Source organism: Pongo abelii, chromosome 10, assembly GCF_028885655.2.
Source record: "Pongo abelii isolate AG06213 chromosome 10, NHGRI_mPonAbe1-v2.0_pri, whole genome shotgun sequence".
Lineage (NCBI taxonomy): Eukaryota > Metazoa > Chordata > Mammalia > Primates > Hominidae > Pongo > Pongo abelii.
The window spans coordinates 110,168,025-110,185,304 of record NC_071995.2 but is presented as its reverse complement, the minus strand read 5'-3'; the positions used below and the strand labels follow the sequence as shown (position 1 = coordinate 110,185,304).

Sequence of the window (17,280 nt, the reverse complement as noted above, 5' to 3'; positions counted from 1 at the left end):
TGTGGTTCTTCCCCTTTTTAATCACGGTTCAAACCTTCTCGCCTGCCAGATTTCTCGGAGGCCCAAACTGGTTTCCTTCCTCGCTTAGTCGCTTCTTGCCCATGTCCCCGCCGGAGTCCCGTTTTTTGTTTTGGCGCTCGCTGAGACCCCAAGACTTCTCACTTTTTGTGTTTATTTTCCCTTGGAAAGGCAAAGGGATTCCAACAAATAACCTTCCCATCACCGTGCCCAGATTTGAGAGTGCCGCTGCCACAAGCACAGCGAGGTCGTCGTCGCCACTGGGAGGCCGGCCAGCCACGGCTCTTCCCACTCGGCAGGTCACTGGGACCTAAGGAGAGAAAGGGTTATTCAAATTCCCACGACTGATCTGTAGCTCCCGGAAACGAGCCAGGCCGTCTTAGGGGAGCAGGTCCAACCGCCCTTCCTTCTTGCTGTGAAAAACACCAGCACCTCCTGCTGGCCAAATTCCAGAAAGCCGGAGACTCACAGGATTAATAACAATTACAGGCCACGCGCGGTGGCTCATGCCTGTAATCCCAGCACTTTGGGAGGCCGAGGCAGGCGGATCACCCGAGGTCGGGAGTTTGAGACCAGCCTGACCAAGACGGAGAAACCCCGTCTCTACTAAAAATACAAAATTAGCCAGGTGTGGTGCCGCATGCCTGTAATCCCAGCTACTCAGGAGGCTGAGGCAGGAGAATTGTTTGAACCCGGGAGGTGGAGGTTGCGGTGAGCTGAGATCGTACCATTGCACTCCAGCCTGGGCAACAAGAGTGAAAATCCGTCTCAAAAAAAAAAAAAAAATTAAAAAGATAAAGATTACAACACAAGAGTCAATAGCAATAAATTAACAATGATCAATGCTATTAATATTCATATTAGCAATTTGTATTAATAATAATTTTAATAACAACAAAAGTTAACTAGTACAAACACAAATACATGATAAGTGCTTGAGGTGATAGATACCTCATTTACCCTGATGTGATAATTACACATTGCATGCCTGTATCAAAATACCTCACATACTCCATAAATATATACACCTACTATGTACTCATAAAAATTCAAAAAGTGGGCCAGGCATGGTGGCTCATGCCTGTAATCCCAGCACTTTGGGAGGCTGAGGAGGGTGGATCACAAAGTCAGGAGTTCAAGACTAGCCAGGCCAATATGGTGAAACCCCATCTATACTAAAAATACAAAAATTAGCCGGGTGTGGTGGCGGGTGCCTGTAGTCTCACCTACTCGGGAGGCTGAGGCATGAGAATCGCTTAAACCCGGGAAGGGGAGGTTGCAGTGAGCTGAGATCACGTGACTGTGCTCCAGCCTGGCGACAGAGTGAGACTCCGTCTCCAAAAAAAAAAAGAGTTCTATGTTCTGTATCTCCTAGCTGTGTAGTCACATTGATTCTCTGGGCCTCAGTTTCCTCATCTGGAAAATGGGGACAGTGACAGGACTAACCCCATTGGGTTGAGGGAGGGAATTTGATGAGAAAACTCACATTAAGGGCTTAGGAGTGGAGGAGGTACTTCCACATAGCAACGACTTATAAAGAATGTTGAATATAGTGCGGGCTCGGTGGCTCATGCGGGTAATCCCAGCACTTTGGGAGGCCGCGGCAGGTGGATCACCTGAGGTCGGGAGTTCGAGACCAGCCTTGTCAACATGGTGAAACCCTGTCTCTACTAAAAATACAAAAATTAACTGGGCATGGTGGTGGGTGCCTGTAATCCCAGCTACTAGGGAGGCTGAGGCAGGGATAATTGCTTGAACCTGGGAGGCAGAGGTTGCAGTGAGCCGAGATTGCACCATTGCACTCCAGCCTGGTGACAAGAGTGAGACTTCGTCTCAAAAAAAAAAAAAAAAGAATGTGATTATAATCTACGATTGGGTGTGACAGTCCCATATCCCTCGAGGGTTGTGAAGAGGAGTGGCCACAAAGACCAGTCCTGTAAACAACAGAGCTTCACACCCCTTTTACAGATGCAGACACTGAGGTTTGAGAGCAAAGATCTTGCCCAGGGTCACCCAGCCAGAATGGAGGCTTTGGTGTCTGCATCTGTAAAATGTGCTTCTGCAGGCCTGGGTCACAGGCGAGGAGGAGGCCCGGGGACCTGGCCTGGCCCCCAGCTGGGCAATGGCTACTGCTGGTGTTTCCCATGCCCGAGTTTCCATCACGGCACTGCTGTGCAACCTCCAAAGGTCCCCTCTTGCCACCAGCAAGAGGCTCCCACTTTCTGAGCCTCAGTATCTCTGGCTTGTCAAATGGGCGTGATAGTAGTTGGGTGAAGGGAAATGACATTGTGTAGGACACTTTGTCCCTAGTGGCCTTCAGTGAATGCGCAGAGTGCTGAGCGTTATCAAAGGACACTGCAGCACACTGGGCTCCTCCTGGCTGTTCCTCAAACTCACCTTCATGCTCCCACTTGAAGGCTTTAGCACTGGCTGTTCCCTGTGCCCAGAATGCTCTTCCATCACATGTTTTTTGTTTTGTTTTGTTTTGTTTGAGACGGAGTCTCACTCTGTTGCCCAGGCTGGAGTGCAGTGGCTCAATCTTGGCTCACTGCAGCCTCTGCCACCTCCTGGGTTCAAGTGATTCTTCTGCCTCAGCCTCCTGAGAAGCTGGAATTACAAGTGAAAGCCACCATGCCCAGCTAATTTTTTGTAGTTTTAGTAGAGATGGGGTTTCACCACGTTGGCCAGGCTGGCCTCGAATAGCTGACCTCAGGCAATCTTCCCGCCTTGGCTTCCCAAAGTGCTGGAATTATAGTCGTGAGCCACCGCGCCCAGCTGTCTACCCTTGCTTTCTTCACTCCCAGGAGATGTCTGACTGCCCACCAAACCTAAACCAGCCCTGCCCCCATTGCTGACCATCTCCATCTCTCTTCTGCTCCTGCTTTTTTTCTTTCTTTTTCTTAGAGGCAGGGTCTCACTCCATCACCCAGGCTGGAGTGCAGTGGTACAATCATGGCTCACTGCAACCTTGAACTCCTGGGCTCAAGCGATCCTGCTGCCTCAGCCTCTTAAGGAGCTGGGACTACAGGTACACCCCACCACGCCTGGCTAATTGTTTCTATTTTTTGTAGAAACAGGGTCTCTCTATGTTGTCCAGGCTGGTCTCAAACTCCTGGGCTCAAGCAATCCTCCCACTTCGGCCTCCCGAAGTGCTAGGATTACAGGAGCCACCGTGCCTGACTTGGCTCTGCGTGTTTTTTCTTCCTCACCCTTGTGGCCCCCTGACTGATACCAGAATCATTCATTCATCTGTTCATTGGCAGTTCATCTCTTTCATCTCTTTCCCCCACCCCCAGGAGCAGGTCAGCTCCACTCGGCCAGGCATTTGTGTGTCTTGCTCACTCTTGTGAGCACAGTTCTTGGCACATAACAGGTGCTCCTCATGGCTTAAAAACAGTCCACGCTTCTTTGACACACCTCCCTTGAAAAGGTGGAACCTGATCCCCCTGCCCTGAGTGTGGGCTGGACTTAATGACTCCTTCCTTCCTTCCTTTCTTTCTTCCTTTCTGCCTTTCTTTCTTCCTTCCTTCCTTCCTCTCTTTCCCTTCCTTCTCCCCTCCCCTCCCCTCCCCTCCCCTCCCCTCCCTTCCCTTCCCTTCTTTCTGTCTTGCTCTGTCACCCAGGCTGGACTGCAGTGGTGTGATCTTGGCTCACTGCAACCTCCGCCTCCTGAGTAGCTGGGACTATAGGCACGAGCCACCACGCCCAGCTAATTTTTTGTATTTTTAGTAGAAACGGGGTTTCACCGTGTTAGCCAGGATGGTCTTGATCTCCTGACCTCGTGATCTGCCCACCTCAGCCTCCCAAAGTGCTGGGATTACAGGCGTGAGCCCCCGCACCTGGCCTTAATGAGTCATTTCTAACAGAGACTAACGTGGAAGTGACGCTGTGTGACTTCTGAGACTGAGTCATAAGAAGCATTTAGGCTTCTCCTTGTACTCCCTTGAGTCGTCCACTCTGGGAGAAGCCAGCCACCGTGTCTTAAGGACACACAAGTAGCTTTATGGAGGCCCGTGTGAAGAGGAACTGAGGCTTCCTGCCACCAGCCAGCTAGGAACAGAGACCTCCTGGCAACAGCCAGGACTGAAACCATCACTTCCAACCATCCTGGAAGTGAATCATCCAGCCCCAGTTGGGCCCCAGATGAGAACAGTCCTAACCCATTTTTGTTTGTTTGTTTGTTTGTTTGTTTAAAAGACCTGGTCTTGTTACATTGCCCAGACTGGAGTGCAATGGCTATTCACGGGCACGATCATATAGCACGATTTATAGCCTTGAACTCCTAGGCACAAACAATCCTCCTGTCTCAGCCTCTCAAATAGCTGCGACTGCATGTGCGTGCCACCAGCCCATGTTTTGGACTACAATCTCATGAGTGAGAACTACATGCTAAGTCAGATTGCATGTGAATTCCTAAAACCATATGAGATAATAAAGGTTTGCTGTTTTAAGCCAGTAAACACGGGAGTAATTTGTTACCCAGCAATCAATAATTAACACAGAGCTCAAGAAACCTTGGGGGGTGAGGGCCAACCAACCCTTTTCCCGCCCATTAGGGTCCAACAGAGACCAAGAGGGCTCAGGAAATGGTCCCCCTTGGTCAACACACATCTGCCCCAGGCCAGAAAATAATTACATTACTGGGTTCTTCCCTTTTTACCTGGGTGGGCAGAACTCCCACTGCAGATTCCTGGGCTTAGGGTCTGATCTGCTGAGCTCAGGTGCCTGATGTCATCTCTCCCTGTGCTTCCTTCCCTTGGATTCAGTTCTGTTTTCTGTCCTCCCAGTGCCTTGGAAGCTAAAATTGCCACAAGTCCTTCCCTAAGAAAAGCATGAACAGTATTTACAATCTGGACTCCATTTATGGAAGTGTGCGCCACACTGAGAACATCACAGGCCTTATCTCTTCCACCCCAAATGAAGGGTTTGCTATTCATTTTCCCATTTGTCAGATGAGGGAACTGAGGCACAGGGCAGTGAAGTGACATGTCCATGTCACACGACTGGTGATGGAGCAGCTGGTGTGGACTAAAGACTGGCCTCACTGTAGTGCCCTACCTCTTAATCACTTACTGAGCCCAAGTGATAAAAAATGGTAATAATAACAGAATTAATGATTCTGAATTAATGATTAATGATTTTTTTTTTTTTTTAGATGGAGTCTCACTCTGTCGCCCAGGCTGGAGTGCAATGTCTCGATCTCGGCTCACTGCAACCTCCACCTCCTGGGTTCAAGCGATTCTCCTGCCTCAGCCTCCTGAGTAGCTGGGATTACAGGCGTGCACCACTACGCCCAGCTAGTTTTTGTATTTTTAGTAGAGATGGGGTTTCTCTATGTTGGTCAGTCTGGTCTCGAACTCCTGACCTCATGATCTGCCTGCCTCGGCCTCCCAAAGTGCTGGGATTATAGGCATGAGCCACCACGCCTGGCCCAATGATTAATGATTAATTAATGTTCTTTTTTGTCTTTTTTTTTTTTTTTTTTTTTGGAGAGGGAGTCTTGCTCTGTCACCAAGGCTGGAGTGCAATGACTCGATCTTGGCTCACTGCAACCTCTGCCTCCCGGGTTCAAACGATTCTCGTGCCTCAGCCTCCCAAGTAGCTGGGATTACAGGCATGAGCCACCACGGCTGGCTAATTGTTTGTATTTTTAGTAGAGATGGGGTTTCCCCATGTTGCCCAGGCTGGTCTCAAACTCCTGACCTCAAGTGATCCGCCCGCCTCGGCATCCCAAAGTGCTGGGATTATAAACGTGGGGCACCTTGCCTGGCCTAATGAATAATTCTGAGTGATTAATGAATTATTAGAGGATTATGTGCCAGGCACTACTCTGAGGGCTTAGTTTAGGTAGATTACAATTTACTTTGCCCAACAACTGTAAGGAGAGAATGTTGTTTTCCCCCATTTGACAGAAAGGAAACTGAGGCACGAAAGGTGAAGTGACTTCCCCAACTCACATGGCTGGTAAGTGGCCCAGCAGCGATTTACACCCAGGCTCCCCAGTTCTGATCTTGACCAAAAACAGCGGCGGCCACGCACCCCAACCCCAGGCCCCCGCTTCCACCTTCCCCCCGCCCCAACCTCAGCCTGCGAGCCACCCCCTCTTCCGCTAGCCTGGGGAATCTGGTTTCTGGGGGAAGTGACTCAGTGGCCTGAGGCCCAGTAGATAATTATTCACTTCCAATCCCGGTAATTAGAGGCCCTAATAGCTCCGCAGAGGACTTACAACCCAGTTACCCCAGCCGTCCCCACCCCTGACCCGGGATCAACGTGGGGCACGCGAGCTCCCTGGGGCCGGGACTTGGCCGCAGTCCCAGGCGTCAGGCCCTGAGGGTGGTAACGTGCGGTGGCAGCCACTTGGTGGCAGCCGCTTTGCGCGGGGCTCTGGCGCCCCCTGGTGGCTATGGGGCGATCGAGGGCTGGGAAGCGGCCTCCTAAACTTCCCAGCCTGACTCTTTCTCCCGCAAAGAACCCTCCTCTTGGATTTCCCCCAAGCCTTCCTGGAAGCTTCCCAGGCTCCAGGTTGGATGCCTCTCAGCCACCATCGAGTAGCCATCAACGTTGAGGACACGGGTTTGGGGACGGCTTAATGGCTAGCTTCTCCCTTCAGTGCTGGGTCACCTTGGGCAAATGACTTGGGCTCTGTGAGCCTCAGTTTCCGCATCTGTAAAATGGGAACAAAGAATGAGGACACCAGTGGGGTGTGGTGGCTCACGCCTGTAATCCCACCACTTTGGGAGGCCGAGGTGGGAGGACTGCTTGAGGCCAGGAGTTCGAGACCAGCCTGGCCAACATGGTGAAACCCTGTCTCTACTAAAAATACAAAAATTAGCCTGGCGCGGTGGTGCATGCCTGTAATCCCAGCTACTTAGAAGGATGAGACAGATGAATTGCTTGAACCTGGGAGGGACAGGTTGTAGTGAGCCGAGATAGTGCCACTGTACTCCAGCCTGGGTGATAGCGTGAGACTGTCTCAAAATATATAAATAAATAAACAAATAATGCTGACTATTACTAGCTAAACCTGTTCTCAGGTCTTTCTTTTACAATGAGGAGTGGATTACTAAGAACAGCTTAACCCTTCCCGCCTCATTTAATCTACATTAAAAGAAGCATCAAGGCCAGGCGCAGTGGCTTACGCCTGTAATCCCAGCACTTTGGGAGGCCAAGGTGGGTGGATCACCTGAGGTCAGGAGTTCAAGACCAGCCTGGGCAACATGGCAAAACTCTGTCTCTACTAAAAATACAAAAATTAACCAGGCGTAGTGGTGCATGCCTGTAATCCCAGCTACTCGGGAGGCTGAGGCAGGAGAATCGCTTAAACCTGGGAGGTGGAAGTTGCAGTGAGCTGAGATCATGCCATTGCACTCCAGCTTGGGCAGCACAGCGAGACTCCATCTCAAAAAAAAAAAAAAAAAGCATCAAAATGTTAGCTAAAGCCAGGTGAGGTGGCTCATACCTGTAATCCCTGCACTTTGGGAGGCTGAAGTGGGAGGATCACTTGAGCTCAGAAGTTGGAGGCCAAGCTGGGCAACATAGTGAGACCCCCATCTCTAAACAAACAAAAATGTTAGCTAAAGTACAGAGGCAAAAGAATTGAAAACAGGCACTCAAACAGATACTTGTACATGAATGTTCATAGCAGTGCCATTCACAATAGGCAAAATATGGAAACAACTTATGTGCCCACCAGGGGATGAATGAATCAAGACAATGCTGTCTATCTATACAATGGAATATTACACAGCCATAAAAAGGACCGAAGCATTGATATATGCTACAATGTGGATGAACCTTGGAAGCATCATGCTAAGTGAAATAAGCCAGTCATAAAAGGACAAATATTGTATGATTCTGCTTATGTAAAGCATATAGAATAGGTAAACCCCTAGAAACAGAAAGTAGACCAGTGGTTGCCACGGGCTATGGGCAGCGGGAATAGGAAATAACTTCTAATGAGTATGGGGTTTCCTTTAGGGGTGATGAAATGTTCTGGATCTAGACTGAGATAAGTGATGGTTGCACAACACTGTGAATGTACTAAATTTAGTTACTTCATGAGGCCAGGTGTGGTAGCTCAAACCTGTAATTCCAGCATTTGGGGAGCCCAAGGTGGGAGGATTGCTTGAGCCCTGGAATTAAGAGACCAGCCTAAGCAATATAGTGAGACTCATATCTCTACAAAATAATAATAATAATAATAATGATAATAATAATAATATTCGGGCAAGGTAGAATGCGCCTGTAGTCTCAGCTACTCAGGAGGCGCTGTGGTGGGAGGATCACTTGAGTCCAGGAGTTTGAGGCTACAGTGAGCAGTGATCCTGCCCCTGCACTCCAGCCTGGGTGACACAGCAAGATTCTGTCTCTAAGTAAATGAATAAATTTAGTTAATTCATTAACTAAAATTAATTAATTCATTTTGTTATGTGACTTTCACCTTAAATTTTTTAATGTGGAAAAAGGTGTTAGGATGCACCCTGCCCTGTCTATTCCTTCAGCCCTATCCCCCCCACCCCACCCCATCCTCCATCTCCCATCCTGTTGCCCAGGTGATCTTGACCCCAAGATGCAGATGTGTGGCGGAGGCTGGGAAATTCTTCTCCCACCACACCCCCAGAACCTGGCAGAGGCTGGGGCTGCTCCCACAGAGGAGGTGACATATGTACAGGCCACTTCTCGCCTGCAAATCAGCCAGGGTGGCTTCCTGGTTCTAGATCACCAACTTGAGGCCTCCTGAGCCCCTTGCCAGCCCAAGGGGACTTGGGCAGGGCCTGAGGCTGCAGAAAGGCATGGGGGTGCCCGCCCCCTGGAGCTTGTCCACCTGTGCCCTCTGCACTGGAGGAGGCAGCAAGCAGGGCCTCTCTGGGGAGTAAGATGTCAAGATGCTCAGAGAGGGGCAGAAGGTGTCAGAGGGCACCGGGTGTGGTGGCTCACATCTGTAGTCCCAGCACTTTGGGAGGCCAAGGCGGGCAGATCGCTTGAACTCACGAGTTTGAGACTAGCCTGGGCGACATGATGAAACCCCCATCTCTCTCTCTCTCTCCATATATATATATATATACACACGTATGAAAAGAGGGTGCCAGAGGGGGAGCCAGGAGTTGAGGTCATGGCCGGAAGGGCCCCGAGCCAGGAGGGTACCCTGAGCCAGCGAGCGGGGTGCAAGGTGCAAGGAGATGCACTTTCCTCTGCCCTCTGTGGGGTTCTCAGGCCTATCAGACCAGACCATCAGTCACCCAGATGGAAAGGGATTATCTTCAGAGCCTCAGGCACCTGAGTCACTTCCTTTCAGAACTCAGACGCCAGCTACCCTGGGCTGCGCTGGGGGTGGGCTTGAGCTTATTCTTGGGTCAAGAGCAGGACACTGGGGCCAGCTGCCTGGGTGTGCCTCAGGGCTCTGCCACATAGACCTGCTGTGTGACCTTGGGGGAAGTCACTTCATGTCTCTGAGGCAACTGGGGCCACAGGGCCATTGAGAGGAGGAGAGGAGAGAGGGGAGTATTTGGCAACACTGTTAGAAGCAGAAGTAGAAAGCGGAGGGTGGGGCTGGAGGGTGGGGAGTGCAGCTGACCCGTGTTTCCCTGCTGGAAGCCACTCACCGCGAGGCCGAAGTCGAAGTGGACATGGGCTGTGGCTGCCTGACTTCCCCTTGTGCTGGTAGAAGCACCTGATTTTCCATCCAGTCGAAGTTCAAGATGTTCTCTGGGGCTAACCCTCCCTCCCATGCCCCAGTGACTGGTCAAGGGTGGGCAGGGCCAATGAGCCTCAATTCCAGGCTTTAACAGCACAGTCGGATAAGAAAATACCTCATTTGGGCTGGGCACGGTGGCTCAATGCCTGTAATCTTAGCACTTTGGGAGGTCAAGGCAGGCGGATCACTTGAGGTCAGGAGTTCGAGACCAGCCTGGCCAACATGGTGAAACCCCATTTCTACTAAAAAGTACAAAAATTCGCTGGGCTTGGTGGCACACCTGTAATCCCAGCTACTCGGGAGGCTGAGTCAGGAGAATCGCTTGAATCTGGGAGATAGAGGTTGCAGTGAGCCAAGATCGTGTCACTGCACTCCAGAGGACATGAGCTTGGAATTTCTGAAGGCTGTCTTGCCTGGGAGTGAACACACTCATAGTAGAGCAAAGCCCAGAGACAGAGAAAAACCATCTTGATGACAATGTCTGTACACCTAGATCCAGCTATACCTGAAAGCAGTCACTCTGGGACTTCTCAGCTCTGTAAGTCAGTCATTTCTTTTTGGCTGAAGCCTGTGTGCAGCTTTTAGCCACTTGGCAATGGCCAGAGAACAACATTGGGTCCTCCTAGCAATCATAACACACAAAGGTCCTTTGTGGGCTCCTCATACCTGAAACAGGAGACTGGGATGGTCTTGTTTGCATCTATTGGGTTGACTGGAATGGCCCTGGGGTTGGAAGTTTGCAGCACCAGGTGGCAGAGGAAGGCTGAGAGGAGTTAGAGCCCCATAAAGTCAAGAGAATACACTGCCCCTCAACTTGAGATTTGTTGAGCCCCTACTATGTGCTAGGACTGGGGATACAGTGGTGAACACAGCAGACATGGTGTTTGTTCTCATGGTAGACAGGCAGTTGGAAAGTGAATCCTTAAATACAAAGTGACAAGTCAAATACCCTTAAATACAGAGTGACAAGTTCATGGGCCATGAGGCTCACTGAATTCTTCTAACAACCCTTATCATCTCCACTTTCCAGATGAGGAAACTGAGGCTCACAGAGGTGAAGTGACTTGCCCAAGGTCGCACAGCTACTCAGATTCTAAGCTGGGGTTTACCTGCTTGCTGTGTGACTTCAGGCAAGCCGCGTCACCTCTCTGGTTTCTTTATGTTTAAAATAGAGGTAGTAAAGTCTTTCCTAATTATCAACATCATGGTAAGAAGCAAAACCCACAAGTGCTCAGTAAACATTAGCTATTATTTTTATTTTATTTTATGTTTCTGAGCTGGAGTCTCGTTCTGTCGCCCAGGCTGGAGTGCAGTGGCACAATCTCAGCTTGCTGCAACCTCTGCCTCCTGGGTTCAAGCCATTCTCCTGCCTCAGCCTCCCGAGTAGCTGGGATTACAGGTGCATCACCACACCAGCTATTTTTTGTATTTTTAGTAGAGACAGGATTTCACCATGTTGGCCAGGCTGGTCTTGAACTCCTGACCTCAGGTGATCCACCCGCTTCAGCCTCCCAAAGTGCTGGGATTACAGGCGTGAGTCACCGTGCCCAGACTGTTTCCCCTGTTTTACAGATGAGGAGGCCAAGGCACAGAGAGGTAAAGTGACTTGCTGAAGGACACACAGTTTGCAAATAGCAGAGTGGGGATTAGAACCCACTAATGCATATTAAACCCATTAATTTCCAGCCTAATGCATGGTTACAAGTTGCTTTTTACTATTTTTAAAAATTTTGGCTGGGCACGGTGGCTCACGCCTGTAATCCCAGCACTTTGGGGGGCCGAGGTGGGTGGATCACGAGGTCAGGAGATCGAGACCATCCTGGCTAACATGGTGAAACCCTGTCTCTACTAAAAATACAAAAAATTAGCCGAGCATGGTGGCAGGCGCCTGTAGTCCCGACTACTCAGGAGGCTGAGGCAGGAGAATGGCGTGAACCAGGGAGGCGGAGCTTGCAGTGAGCCGAGATTGCGCCACTGCACTCCAGCCTGGGCGAAAGAGTGAGACTCCGCCTCAAAAAAAAAAAAAAATTTTAAGAGACAGTCTCGCTGTGTTGCCCAGGCTGCAGTGCAGTGGCTATTCACAGGCACGATCATAGCGCACTACAGCCTTGAACTCCTGGCCTCAAGCGATCCTCCCGCCTCAGCCTCCCGAGTAGATGGGACTGCAGGTGTGCACCACCACGCCCAGCACAAGTTGCTTTATGAGTCTGGGGCTTCACCAGCAAATGAAAGACCTCCTCTGCTCTTCTGCAATCCTGGATGCGACTCAGGAACCATGCCTGCCAGCCCCACCTCCCTTCAGCTCCTGACCCTGAAGAGCCAGAAGGAAAATAAATCCCACGGAATCTATCTACAGAAGGCAGCCATTCTGGGTTTCTGGGCGGGGGTTGGTTGGTTGTGGGTTTTGCTAAAGCAGTACTTGGATAGGATTCTTTGGATTTGAAGTGGAGGGTGCTAGGTGGTTAGGAATACTGGCTTTGTGGGCATGGTGGCGCATGCCTGTAGACCCAGCTACTCGGGAGGCTGAGGCAGGAGAATTGCTTGAACCCGGGAGGCGGAGGTTGCAGTGAGCCAAGATCGTGCCATTGCACTCCAGCCGAGGCAACAAGAGCAAAATTCTGTTCTCAAAAAAAAAAAAAAAAAAAAGGAACACCAGCTTTGGTGACCAGTAGGCTAGCACCCGCTCTGCCTCTTCCTCGCACTGGTGCCTCACTCACCATCTCAGAGCTTTGGGTTGAGGATTCACAGTGAGGCACCATGTCAAATGAACACAGCCCCGGCCCCAGGCAATACCTCTTCGTTGCTTTGAGCAGGCGAAATTTAGAAATTGAAATTGCCCCTTGGGAGAAAATGTCCAGGAATTTGGGCGTCTGTGGCAGGGGTCTGGGGGGAAATGACAGGCCCCCCACGAAAGGATAAAGGAGGAACGAAAGGATAAAGGGAGAAGTTGGCAATGCTAGCTTTGTTTGTTTGTTTGTTTGAGGCAGGGTCTTGCTCTGTCGCCCAGACTGGAATGCAGTGGCGTGATCACTCACTGCAGCCTCGACCTTCCAGGCTTGAGTGATCCTCCTGCCTCAGTCCCCCAAGTAGCTGGGAGTACAGGTGAATGCCACCACGGCCAGCTAATTTTTATTTTTATTTTTTATAGAGAGAGAGTCTTGCTATATTGCCCTGGCTAGTCTTGAATTCCTGGCCTGAAGCATTCCTCCCGCCTCAGCCTCCCAAACTGCTGGGATTACAGGTGTGAGCCACCATGTCCCATGTGCCACCTTTTAAAGCAGGACTCATAAATCCTGCACTTGCCAGGTGTGGTGGCTCACGCCTGTAATCCCAGCATTTTGGGAGGCCGAGGTGGGCAGATTGCCTGAGCTCAGGAGTTTGAGACCAACCTGGGCAATATGGCGAAACCTTGTCTCTACTAAAAATACAAAAAAAAATTAGGCGGGCAATGTGGTGCACACCCGTAATCCCAGCTACTCGGGAGGCTGAGGCATGCGAATCACTTGAACCTGGGAGGAAGAGGTTGCAGTGAGCTGAGATCGTGCCATGGCACTTCAGCTTGGTGACAGAGTGAGACTCCGTCTCAAAAAACAAACAAACAAAAAAAACCAAAAAAAAATTAAAACAACAGCAACAACAACAACAAAAACCCCTGCACTTGAGGCAGAGGATGAACTGGCAGGACCTTCCACGTCTTTGGGACTTCAGCAAAATTCACTCACACACAGCAACTCAGCCCTTGGCTGGTGCCTCCTTTTCCCCATGTATATACCAGGGGAAGGGGACCCTTGAAGTGGAGGGACTCTGGCCCTCGCTATCGCTCCCCCTTCCTCCATGTCCTGCCCAGCGTGGGGCCAGGCCAGCGTGTTTGTGGTTGAGGATGGTTTCAGTTCCCTCTTGCAGGTGGCTGGCTCAGCCCACTTCTTGGGTGGGGTGGCCACGGTGGAAGGAAGCTCTGCCTCGGATCCCACCTGGACCACCATCCGCCTCTGTTGGTGGCTAGGTGAAGAGGGGCGTCACCGGAAAGGGTCCGGAGACTGAGATCTGGATGCCAAACAGCGGGGCCAGGGGACGCCAGCTCAGCCACTGACTCATGTCGTGGTCACCAAGCACCTGCTATGTCCTGGGCACTTGTGCGGTGAACAAGGCAGACCAAACCCCCTGCCCTCCTGGACCTGCCTTCCAATGTGGGGAGAGGTCCGCCAAGGGTACATCCATAGTTATCAAGCCCGGATACGTGACCTGCAATTGGCTTCTCCTGGTTTTTCTCCTATATCACTGGCTGTGTCTTCTCATTTCCTTTGTGGGTTCTGCCTCATCTTCCCAACCTCCTGAGAAAAGCCCACAGGCCTCCACGATGTCATCTCTCCTCTCCCCTCCTCTCTGCTGCAGCCACATGGCCTCCTGCCTGCAAGGCTCTGCATGTGCTGTTCCCTTTGCCAACAATGCTGTTCCCTGGCCATCTGCATGGTTTGTGCCCTTATTTCCTTCAGGTCTTTTCTCAAAGGCTGCCTTCTCAAGGAGGCCTTCCTCAGTCCCCTCCTAGTAAAATGACAACCCCCACAACCCATCCTCATGAAGAATTCATATCCTCTTGCCCTGCTTATTTTTCTCCTGGGCTCTTAACTTCAATTCATGGACTGTATGAATGTTATTTACTTATTTTCCCCTCTGGTCAGGAAGGGCAGGGGCACTTGTCTGTCTTTAAAAAAATATAAGTTAAATGAGGTGAAGTTCCTATAACATAAAACTATTTTTTTTTTTTTACATAGAGATGGAATCTTGCTATGTTGCCCAGGATTGTCTTGAACTCCTGGGCTCAAGTGATTCTTCTGCCTTAGCCTCCCAAGAGGCTGGGACTACAGGTGTGAGCCACTGCGCCCAGCAAAACTAACCATTTTATTTATTTATTTATTTATTTAGAGACAGAGTCTTGCTCTGTCACCTAGGCTGGAGTGTGGTGGTGGCAGGATCATGGCTTATTGTAGCCTTGGCCTCCCAGGCTCAAGTGATCCTCCTGCCTCAGCCTCTGAATAGCGGGACTCCAAAAAAAAAAAAAAAAAAGCCAAGTCTACAGGTGTGAGCCACCATGCCCTGCAAAACTAAAACTAACCATTTAATTAATTGTTTAATTAATTTTTTTGATAGAGTCTTGTTCTGTCACCTAGGCTGGTGTGGAGTGTCGTGATCTCAGCTCACTGCAACCTCTGCCTCCCAGGTTTAAGTGATTCTTCCACCTCAGCCTCCTGAGAACCCTGGAATTACAGGCAAGCACCACCATGCCCAGCTAACTTTATATTTTTAGTAGAGATGGGGTTTCGCCACGTTGGCCAGGCTGGTCTCAAACTTCTGACCTCAAACGATCCGCCTGCCTTGGCCTCCCAAAGTGCTGGGATTATAGGTGTGAGCCACGGTGCCTGGCCATTGCCTGTCTTTTTAACTTCTATCCCTGGTGCCTGGGACAAAGCAGTGCCCAGTAAATACTGGTTGAAAGAATGGCTAATGGGAAGAAGCGAAGGCCTCTGACTTAGCGGGAGGGGAAGGGTTGGGGTCACAGACCTTCCTGGAAGAGGCAATGGCTGAGTGAACACTTAAAGGATGAGGGGTGGCTGGGCGAAGGAGGAAGCCTCCTGGGAAGGGGACCAGCACGTGCAAGGGCCTGGAGCCTGGTGCACTCTGGGAAGAGAGGGAGGCCAGGCGGCTGCAGCGAAGCGTAAGGAGAGTAAACCATGTGTGAAGAGGCTGGAGGGGTAGCCAGCAGCCAGGATAAGGATGGCCTTGTCACCCACAGGGTGGAGTCTGGACTTGCTCCCAAGGCCATGGGGAGCCATGGAAAGGCTTTGAGCAAGAGGGTGCCATGACTTGATTTTATGAAAGTTCTAAGAGGATCCCTCGGCTGCTCAGTGGAGAATGAACCCCGGGGATGAGGGAGTTGGGAGTGGCAGAAAGGAGGCCAGAAGGGAGGCTGCAGTAACCAACCTGGGGAGAGATAGTGGTGGCCTGGGTTGGGGAAGTGGTGGCAGAGATGGAGAAGTGATGGATTCAAGACATGGTTTGGAGGTAAAATCAGGACTTGATCTCGGTGGCCACAGCCCAGTTCTAGTTCCCAAATTCCCCTTTCTAGTTCTTCTGACTCACTCTCTGCTCTCCACACCTCTCCTGTTCCCAGCCACAAAGATGCCTGGGTGTTCACAGTAGCCCAAACGGAGACACCCTGCGGTCCTCAGTGGATGGATGGATGGATAAACCAAAGGTGGCATATCTGGCCAGTTGCAGTGGCTCACACCTGTAATTCCAGCACTTTGAGAGGCCAAGGTGGGTGGATCACTTGAGGTCAGTAGTTCAGTTCGAGACCAGCCTGGGCAACATAGTGAGACCCTGTCTTTACAAAAAATACAAACAAAAAATTGCCTGGAGTGGTGGCATGCACCTGTAGTCCCAGCTACTCAGGAAGCAGAGGTGGGAGGACTGCTTGAGTCCAGGAGGCTGAGGCTGCAGTGTGCCATGATTGTGCCACTGCACTCCAACCTGGGGAAAAAAATGAGATCTTGTCTCAAAAAAAAAAAAAAAAAAATAGGGTATCCATACAAGGGAACATGATTCAGCCATAGAAAAGAATGAAGGACTGATACACGCCACAATGCGATGAGCCTCAAAACCACTGTGCTAAGAGACGAAGCCAGTCACAAAGAAACATGTAGTGTTGATTCCATTCATATGAAATGTCCGGAATAGGGAAACCCATAGAGACAGAGAGCAGATGGCTGGTTGCCAGGGGCTGGGGGGAGGGGCAATGGGGAGTGACTGCTTAATGGATACACGGTTTTTCCTTTTGGGGTGATAAAAATGTTTTAGAACGATCAATGCTTTCAATTATCAAAGTAAAAAGGAAAAATAAAAGTTTTGGAACTTGATAGAGGTGGTAGCTTCATAATGTTGTGAATGTACTAAATGCTGCTGAATTGTTCACTTTATTTATTTATGTATTTATTTCAAGATGGGGTCTCGCTCCATCACCCAGGCTGGAGTGCGGTGGAGCAATCATGGCTCACTGTAGCCTCCACCTCCTGGGCTCAAGCAATCCTCCCACCACAGCCTCCTGAGTCGCTTGGAATACAGGTGCCTGCCACCCAGATTGGCTATTTTTTTGGGAGGTGCCAATTTTAAATAGTTTTATTTAAGACATTGCATTTTCCACTTACAATACCGTGCTTATACACTACAATGTTACTTCCACATGTTCCATATAAGCATTGAGAATGTCCAGTAATTTACTCTAGCAGCTCGACTTCATTTATTTATTTATTTATTTACTGAGATAGAGTCTCACTCTGTCACCCAGGCTGGAGTGCAGTGGCGCAATCTCTGCTCACTGCAACCTCCACCTCCCAGGTTCAAGCGATTCTCCTGCCTCAGCCTCCTGAGTAGCCAGGATTACAGGTGTGCACCACCATGCCCAGCTAATTTTTGTATTTTTAGTAGAGACAGGTTTCACCATGTTGGCCAGGCTCATCTCGAACTCCTGACCTCAAGTGATTCACCTGCCTCAACCTCCCAAAGTGCTGGGA

General features: G+C 50.3%; 1 protein-coding gene across 1 annotated transcript in view; it reads right to left on the bottom strand.

The window, feature by feature from the left end:
* The window catches only part of LOC129049346 (uncharacterized), a 35,119-nt gene continuing 17,839 nt past the window's right edge, over positions 1-17,280 (bottom strand). The window contains exons 3-4 of the mRNA XM_054528253.1: positions 4,679-4,839; positions 1-328 (exon numbers count right to left, since the gene is read on the bottom strand). The gene's annotated coding sequence lies outside the window, so the exon portion shown is untranslated. The remainder of the gene's footprint in view (positions 329-4,678; positions 4,840-17,280) is intronic.